Raw genomic sequence first — 9,224 nt, forward strand, 5'->3', positions numbered from 1 at the left:
GATTTAAAAAATCATGATGACCATACCAGGAATAATAGTCAACATTTCCTGATTTAGGGACGCAGGCTTTTTGTTCTGCATATTTTGAAGAGATTAACAATTTTGTTTTGTGTTTACTTTCTTCAGACAGTCTAGAGGGGCTAGTGGTAAAGATGATGAAACCATGGAAACATCATAGGTCTAGAGATGAGGTCATCAAATCCAGCCCCCTCATTTTATGGGTGAGGTAAATGAGACCCAGATTTTTCCAAGGTCACAAAAGTAGCAAATGGCAGAACCAAGATTCAGTCTCGGGCCATATAATGTCAAGGTCAGCATACTTTCCATTTCATAATATTAGACTGGTAAGACCTTGAGGACTAGGGTTTTAACAAAAGGGGGAACAAAAGAAAAATTATAGACATGTCTAGCAGGAAACTAAAGGGGTTGTAGAAAGCAAAGATTATTTAAAATGCCTCTTCTGCCTGTTCTTATAAAGATCACAAATGTTTACAGGGTGTTTTTTTTTTCTAATTTGACTCAATTTAGGTGGATCCCATTACTGCCGCTACTTTAATTATTACTTAAGGCCGATTTGTGATGCTGACATAATTACATAATTAGAAGACTGGCTCTTTCATTACTCTCCTGGTTTTACTAGCTCAGCAGCCATTCTTATGCAGTCTATGAACAATGCATGTAGAAGCTAAAAATCAACGAGAAACGTTGATGGGGAAGAAAACCACACATTATAAAGCAGTCCTCGGTCCTCATTAATGAACATTTACAATGTATGTTGTTCCAGAATACCCAGTGAACAGGTGAACCTGAAAGTACTAAGTGCTTCTGGTAATAAAGCATGATATAGTTTCAGTGCAACCCACCACCATCTATAAGAGCCAAAAGCCGCATGCGGGCATTGTTATTATTATTAACGGTAAGTGGCCTTCTTCCCATTTTTTATATTTGCCCAGTGCTTTATTATAATTTTAGCTCTCCTGAAGTGAATGAGTAGCTTAAAAATTGAGTAACAGAAAAGGTTATGGGTTTGTCCAAGGTCACTCACCAACCTAGTAGCTGAAATTACATTATGGATAGAGCTATAGTCACATTTCCATTTGCAGTGTTTTTGTTTCCATGATGAAATCAAAGTAAGATGCTCCCAATGTGAAAGTTCCCTGGCTTTGTCATTGGTAACTTTTCATTGTTATTTCCCAATAAGATGGATTTCTCATCCTGGTAAAGGAAAAGGAATATTGGATATGGGGACAGAGAATCACAGATTTTGAGCTAGGAGGGATCTTGGAAATCATCTGCCCAAACCCCTTATTTTCCAAATGAGGAAGTGGGAAGTAAAGTGACTTGTCCAAGATCACTTATAGAGCGAGTAGCAGAGTTGAGATCTGAAGCCAAATTTTCTTATTCCAACTCAAGTATTCTTTCCACTGTGCCACATTGAGCTACTTCACCTGAGTTCAAATTCTATCTCTGCTTCTTACTCCTTGTATAAACTTGACCAAGATCCTTAACCTCTCTGGGTCTCAGTTTCTTCACCTGTAAACTGAAGGGGCTTGGATTAGGTGATCTTCAAAGTCTCTTTTAGCTTCAAATCTATGATAATGTGGGTCCCTTGGGTAACCCACCTTTGCTCTTTACTTTTTACCCTGTTCCCTTTTATAGTTTCAGATTTTCAGCAACATATATGCTCACTTAGCCTCTTAGGTTGTAATGCTATTTTCCTATTCTATGAGGAAACCTCAGGATACACACTTTGTACAAAATCATTGGAGGCAGTGTGGTGTTGTGGAAGGGTCATTGGTCTTGGAATCAGGAGGGATCTATGCTTGAATCTAACCTCTGATCCTGCTTAGCTTTGTGTCACTGGACAAATTGCTTAACCTCCTAAGCCCCAATTTTCTCATATGCAAAATGAGGATAATAATAGTAGCATCTACCTCAAGGTTACTGTAAAGCTCACATAAGATTATTCTAAGTACTTTGCATACATCAAGATGCTATATAAATAGGTATTATTTTTATTGAATTTTAGTGGTTTCCCCTAATAGTCTCCACATTAGTCTAATTTCATTTCACAAGAATTTCATTTATAAGATCATAGATTTAGAGCTGGCAGAGACATTAGGTGCCATCTAGCCCAAACAATTTAGTCTACAAGATGAGGAAAATGAGGCCCAGAGAGGCTAAGTGACTTGTCCAAGGTCACACGGGTAACTAAAGCATGATCGGAATTCAGGTTTCTACTCCAAAACCAGCATTCTTTTCATCATGCCACAGTGTTCATTTTATTTCCACCCATAGTATAAGTCAGAACCCTTTGTCTCAGCACCCTTGGGCTATAAAGAGGTAAAATCATTTCTGTCTGGTCCTTGTAGGTCTTACCCTTGAACTGAATCCATACAAGACTCAGGGATAGACTGAAATATTTGTCATTCAGCTGTGGAATTCAAGGATTTTTACAAAGGGATTACTCTTGTGGAGCAAAACAGTGGGCCCCTCGATATGCTACCCAAAAAATGAAAATTAGAAAATTTATGCATAGAATACATAACGAAAGTATTAGAAGTGACTGTAGTTTGGTATGTTTTGCCATGCTGCTTCCAATGGAAATATTGATTGATTAACATTAAAGTTTCTACCTCTGGTTTATATTATAACATAGAGTCTAGGCTATCTTGTATTTCTTCCTGAACAAGATTCATCATTTCTCTTTCTCTCAGAGCTTTTATGTAAATTAGAGCTCCATACTATAAAAAACCATATTACTGAAGATTTACACTGACATGTAATCAATTCCTTTCCTAACTTTTTTTTTGACCTTTTAAAAATAAAAATAACAGTAGCTAGACTTTTAGGTTTTCAAAGTACATCACCTAATATTATCTCATTTGATATTTACAACAACTCTGTGAGATAAGCATAATCTTCATTTTACAGATGAGGAAACAGAGGTTCCAAGAAGTTAAGTAACTTGCCCAAGGTCACAGAGCTAGTAAGTATCTAGGGCTAGATCTGAGTTCAGGACCTACCTGATTCTAAACCCAGTCCTCTTTCCACTATACCATGCTGCTACAAAAGTAGGAAGAAACAGGAAATATTATTCACTTAAAACCTGTTTGATTACTGTATAAAAATAAATTTCAGAAAACTTAAACTTGAAGTTAGAATAAAAATTAGTAAGCCTTTGATAATGGGAAAAGATGCTTATTTCTTAAAAGAAAATATTAAGGTGACAGCAAAGTATAATATAACACAGTATCTTGAATAATAGTCTCAGAAATGCACTAAAATAAATTATCTGTTAATTCTTTTTTAAAACCACCTACAGATGCTTAAAAGGAATACTTTGTGTTAAGGAATGGTATGTATTTCATTGTAACACATCTTCTTTGGGGTCGGTAGAGGGCTTTTTAGATTGACAGGAAACACATCACAGTTGAAGCATATTTTCTTCATTTACCAAAAACAAAATGTATGGGCAGTTCACGATATTTTTCATGCTCTCTACTCGTGTTCTTCAAAACTAATTAGATAGGGGAAAAGAGAACTTTTGAATGTCTGCTTTCAAATCCCCAGCTCTCTAAAGGGATTTTTTTCAACCAAGGTTATAGATACATAATAATGATTTTTTTTTGAGAACAGTTATTTAGTAAAAATTTAAATGATACCAGCATTAACTTCAAACCATAGACCAACTAACTATTCAATCCCTGATGACCAGAGTATAACTAGGGCAAAGCAGTCAGAGATTTTCTCCAGGTAGTGATCTGGCACAAGATGGAGGGAAGGGAGAAACCTATTCCATGTACAGAACCTAGAACTTAGTAGGCACTTAATAGATGCGTATTGACTGACTGACTGGCTCCATGCCTTAAAGTATTCAAATCCCCATTGGCAGGCTCAGAAAGAGGGTGAGGGAGTCAGATAATGGGCCAAAAGAAGTAAGTGGGGAGTGGGTGAAAGAACCTTCCCTCTCTCCATTCTGTTGGACTGTCTCTATCTCCTCTGAGACCAAACCTGTGCTATCCAACATCCAACACCACTCCACTCTGCAACTGAATTTACCTAACATGCCAGGAATTATAATTATTCCTCTATTGCTGACCAAGGTTAGACTTTAAAAAGTAATTTATCAGGGAAAGGCTCTATGTTAGTAATAGTTACTAACCCCCAAGGAAATATTGGTCAGAGATATTTCATAAAACAAGAGAAACAAAGAGATATTATTTAGTCCATTCAAGTTCAGCCTGATATTTTGACTCATAAATTATCTCAATGCTGAAATTATGGACTATTCTTCCACTGGTCAATTTTAAAGCCTTTCCACCAGTTTGGAGCCTAACAATCTAAGAGGAACGTAGCTTCAATTTAATTCTTTCTCCTCTGCTTGACCCTTAGAAGCTATGACCAAATGAAAGCCTTCTAGTTGACATCAAAGAATCTTCCAGGAATGAGGTCTGAGACCAAAGAACACACTTACATGCTGGCAGAGAGGGAAACTAAACTGCTGGCTTCCTCCATGTTAGACTCTGTGACATAATGTCATCTTTGCCTGTGATCACAGATACCAGCTTTCCAGACTTCACTTGGGAGTTCAACTGTAAGTGCATTAGAGAGTCTGAGTAAATGCTTCAACCTAACTCCCTTCCTCTTTCCATTTATCTTGCCCTGACAGATTTCAGAGAAGAATAAAATTCTGTTTTCCTTCTAGTCTCAAGCTTTTCACCTCTACCACCCCCCAATTCAATGAGAATTTTAAAAGACATTTCATTCATGTTACCTTCCTTTGGTCTTTTTTTGCAGGATGAAGACAGGACAGTTGATTCAGAATTTGAAAAGGGAGTTTAGATTCTGCCTGGGATTCTGACAGTAAAGGCTTTCCCTTCAGTATCCGTAGCTAATAAAGTTCTTTCCTGCCTTTTATACAAGCAACGTTCAATCCCATATGCCCACCTACATCTAAGCCCTAGGATCAACTGTAAAGTCTGCCTGGTGATTGAATGGTCCTTGATGTCATTACTGGCATATCAATTTGGCCTTATCTCTTGTTTTTGACTCATATCACTTTTTGTTTTGAAATTTGTTAAGGTGGCCATGACATCAAGGTCACTTTGTGAACACTGCTGTTCTCTATCCTCTAACCCCCACCATCCGGTCCCCATTTTATCAAGACTTACATGAACATCTCGAAACTGGATATTTTCCTATAAACAAAGCCCTAAAAGCATCTAGCTTAATTAAATATTTTCTATCCATTTAAAGCAATAGGAGGTTTGTAAATTTCAGACAATTGAATAAAAATACTTCCTGAATCATGACATTATTCCAATAGAGAATCAAAAAAATGTACAAACACAAAACTAGGAAAGGTTTTGATGATGACGATGGTGATGGTGACAATAATAACAATAAACATTTATAAAGAATTTTAAAGTTTGCAAAGTTTGTTACATGCATTGTCTCATTTGAAGTAATGGGATCCCTTACCCAAATGAAATCTCATCTTTGATGCTTAGTATACATACCTATGTGACAGGCAAATCATTTAATCTTCCTGGGCTTCAGTTTCCTCCTCTGTAAGATGAGGGGGTTGAACTAGATGGCCTATGGATTCTCTTCCAACTCTAAATCTGTGATTCTATAATCCCCAAATAGGTTACTTTTTGTTTTTGTCTTGATAAAGTAAAAGAATTTATTTTTATTTTTAAGGAAAACGCACATTGATTCATACTAACAGGGTTTAACTGGATCTGCCCCCTGACATCTGAAACAGAAAAGACATGGGAGAACTTTGTTAATTACAGATACCCAAGGAGACACTCCTACTTTGCCAATTTCAAATCACATCTAAATTCTCTCTTCAGTCACCTAGAGGTACAAGGAAAGAACGTGGGACAGAGTTGACTTGGATTGGTTTGTGCCCTTCTCTTTTCCTTTTTGTATTTCTAGGGAGATTCAGTTATCCTGAAACTCAAAACAATACATAGTTCGCTTGTACAAGAGCCAAGTATATGATCAAGAGTCACACATTCTAAAATCCTAAACTCAGTTTGCAGGAGTTTTGGCTGTTGGAGATTTTTTTTCATGTTTCAAAAGCATAAGTGTCATGCTTCCAAATCTCAACACATCTTTTGCAAAACGTCTTCCTTTCTGAAGCTTTGAGATCCAATGATCTAGGGGCCAGGATAGAAAATGAAGTAGTTATTTCATACTCCTCACTTAGAATAAATCTGCCCTGGCTACCAGTTTCCTTCTTATTCAAACTGTTGATTTGCATTTTTTTTTTCTTCTCTCCACTTTAGAGATCACTATCCACCCTGCCCACACCTTGCACTCCACCAAATTGCCCCTTCTCATTAAGCATTATGAAAATTGGTATTTCATGACATGAAAATTGATGTCATAACAATCATATCCTGTCCTCCACTGCTGAGTGCCTTATCCTCTTGCCCTTTCAATGTTCCTTTCCTGCTAATCCCTAACCCTGTGTCATCCCCAAACATCTGTTTTCAGTGATTGTACTTCCAAGCCAGTGAAGGCTATTTGAGAAAGTCATGAAACTTTACTGACTGCTTCCATTAAAAAAGCCACACTTCCTAATCTCAACTAGGCCCTCACTAGTGCAAGGCAATTCTTTTATTCATTTCTGATTGACTCCCTGTCATAATCACTCTTGTGAGTGACTACTCCAAACTCTTCCTTCTGTCCTAAAGCCTCCAATACCCTCTTCATCCATGGTGTTTCTCAGAAAATGGCATGGCTTCCTACTTTATTGAGAAGATTGAGGTCATTTATCCTGTGATCTCTCAACTCCATTTCTCTACAATGCAAAAACCTCTTTCTTCTTTACTGCTTGTCTCAGAGGATGAGGTAGCCCTCCTGTTAGCAAAGAGTCAACCCTCCACTAATACCTTTGACTCTTCTGAGATCTTGTTAAATCATGGAATCATAGAAACACAAAATATCAGACTGAGAAGAACCTTAAAGATCATCTAATCTAACTCCTTTATTTTTCAAATACAGAACTTGAAACCCAGGAATATTAAATAACTTGCTCCAGGTCACATAGCCAGTAAGTAACAGAAACAGAACTCTGAACTCAAAGTCAGATCTTCTGAGCCCGAGTCCAATGTCTTTGCATAATATTTCTTCCCACATTCTTTCTTTCCATGACCCTTTTGTAGTATTAATGGGATTTAAGATCTTCCCTGACTATTAATAGGCCTCACATGGAGCCCATTAAGGGAAGCTTGCTTAGGGGAGACTTGCTTGTAGGAAGGCTTTTACACCTCTTGCTAATTTCTAATTAGGCACTGAGTCATGAGGGTTGTGATGTCTTCTGGCTCTGAGAAATGTATATATACACTGAGTTGGTATTTTGCTTTGGGGGCTCGCTTATGAGAAGGATCTTGTGATTCTCTGGTCAAGATTCTGAGTGACTGTATGTTCAGAGCTCCCCGACTGCTCAGATATAAAGGTTCTCTCCATTCAGGGATATATGTAAAGTGCATAGTTGATTCAGGTTATTGGTCTTTATTTTTCAACTTGTATTTTCACTGAAGTTCAGGGTGTTGACTTTCCCCCTGAACTAATGAATGTAATTTAAAAAAAAAAGATTGTTGACCCTTAAACAGCTATCTTTCCTAGTAAAGCAGATCTAAGAACCTGTGCTAGCAGCCATCCTGGGTATGCCAGTGTGGTTGCTGCTATACCCTTCCAGGTACCATCATCTGTTGATCCCCTTCTTAGCTACTAAGCATGCAGAATAAGTATTTACACTGAGCACTATTCTTTGCCTCTACTTCCCTCACTACCCATCAATTCTTCAGTCTTTTATTATCTATGTTCCCCATAATTTCACTGAAATTAACTCTTTCCAAAGTCACTAAAGTTTTCCTTATCACCAAATTCCTTTTCTAATCCTCAGCACCTGGACCTTTCTACAGTGTTTGACAGTATTTGCCATACTTTATTCTTGATACTCTCTCCTCCCTTAGCTTCTACAACCCTTCTCTCTTCCTGATTCTAGGTCTACACCTCTTGCAATTCACCTTTGATATCCTTTGCTTGTTCTTCTTTCTGGTTCCTAAGTGTGGGTGACCTTCTACAGCTCTTCTATCTGTACACTCTCTCCCTTGGTCATGTCATCCACTCCCTGTGGTTTCTATGAGCATCTCTATGCAGATATTCTCTGCAGTCTTGGGTCTCCAATCCTATTCGGATGTTGCACTAGCACCTCAAACTCAACACCCTTGAAATTGAATTCACATCTTCCCTTCAAAAACCTGCCCTTTTTCCCAGCTACCCAATTTCTGTTGATGGTACTAGTGTATTCCCAGTCATCCTAGTTCAAGCTTGAGTCATCAATCAATCAATAGGTATTTATTGAGTACCCACTATGTGCCAATCTCTGTGCTCAACATTGAGGATACAAGTACACTAATAAAAACAATAAGGAAACTAATACCTATTCACAAGGAATTTACATTCTATGACTCCTCTTTCTTTCATTTGTCCACATTTGTCAAGTGCTATTTCCACAACATCTATTCCAAATATCCTCTACTCACATTGCCACTATATCCTCACCTCTCACTTAGACTTTTTTAATAGCCTCCAAACTAGTTTTTCTGACTTTATTCTCTCTTCCTTTGTATGTATGTAGATACATAGCTACTAAAATGTCATAGGATTTAGTTTAGAGGGACTTTAGACCATAGATTCAGAAATATAAACAAGGAAATCTAGAAGTCATCTAATCTGACCACCTCATTACAGGAGAGGAAACTCATGTCCAGAGCATTAAGTGATATGCCCAAAGTCACACAATTAGTAAATGGCATAACTAGATTACAACCAAAGTCCTCTGTCTCCAAATCCAAATGAACTTTCCACTCTACCTCATCTGGCAAAAAACCCTAATTTTACAGATGAGGAAATCAATGATTAGTAATTTTCTATAAATAATGCAGATAATAAGCAACAAAGCAAGGATTCAAACCCAGGTCAGATCCAAACCCATTGTTCTTTCCACCACTCCAAATTCCATTTCTAATAAAAGCTCCAACCATGTTACTTCCTACCTTCAAAAACCTTTATTGTTTGTAGAACAAAATGTAGACTTGTTAAGAGTCTCCAAAATCTAATACCAAACTATTACCAATCTTATTTCAGATTAGACCTTTTCACATAAACATTTCAGCCAAGCTGCACTACTTGCTGATGCC

Source organism: Petaurus breviceps, unplaced genomic scaffold (genome assembly GCF_028583685.1).
Source record: "Petaurus breviceps papuanus isolate PSGF00001 unplaced genomic scaffold, PetGlider_PUasm1.0 90667, whole genome shotgun sequence".
NCBI classification, from domain to species: Eukaryota; Metazoa; Chordata; class Mammalia; order Diprotodontia; family Petauridae; genus Petaurus; species Petaurus breviceps.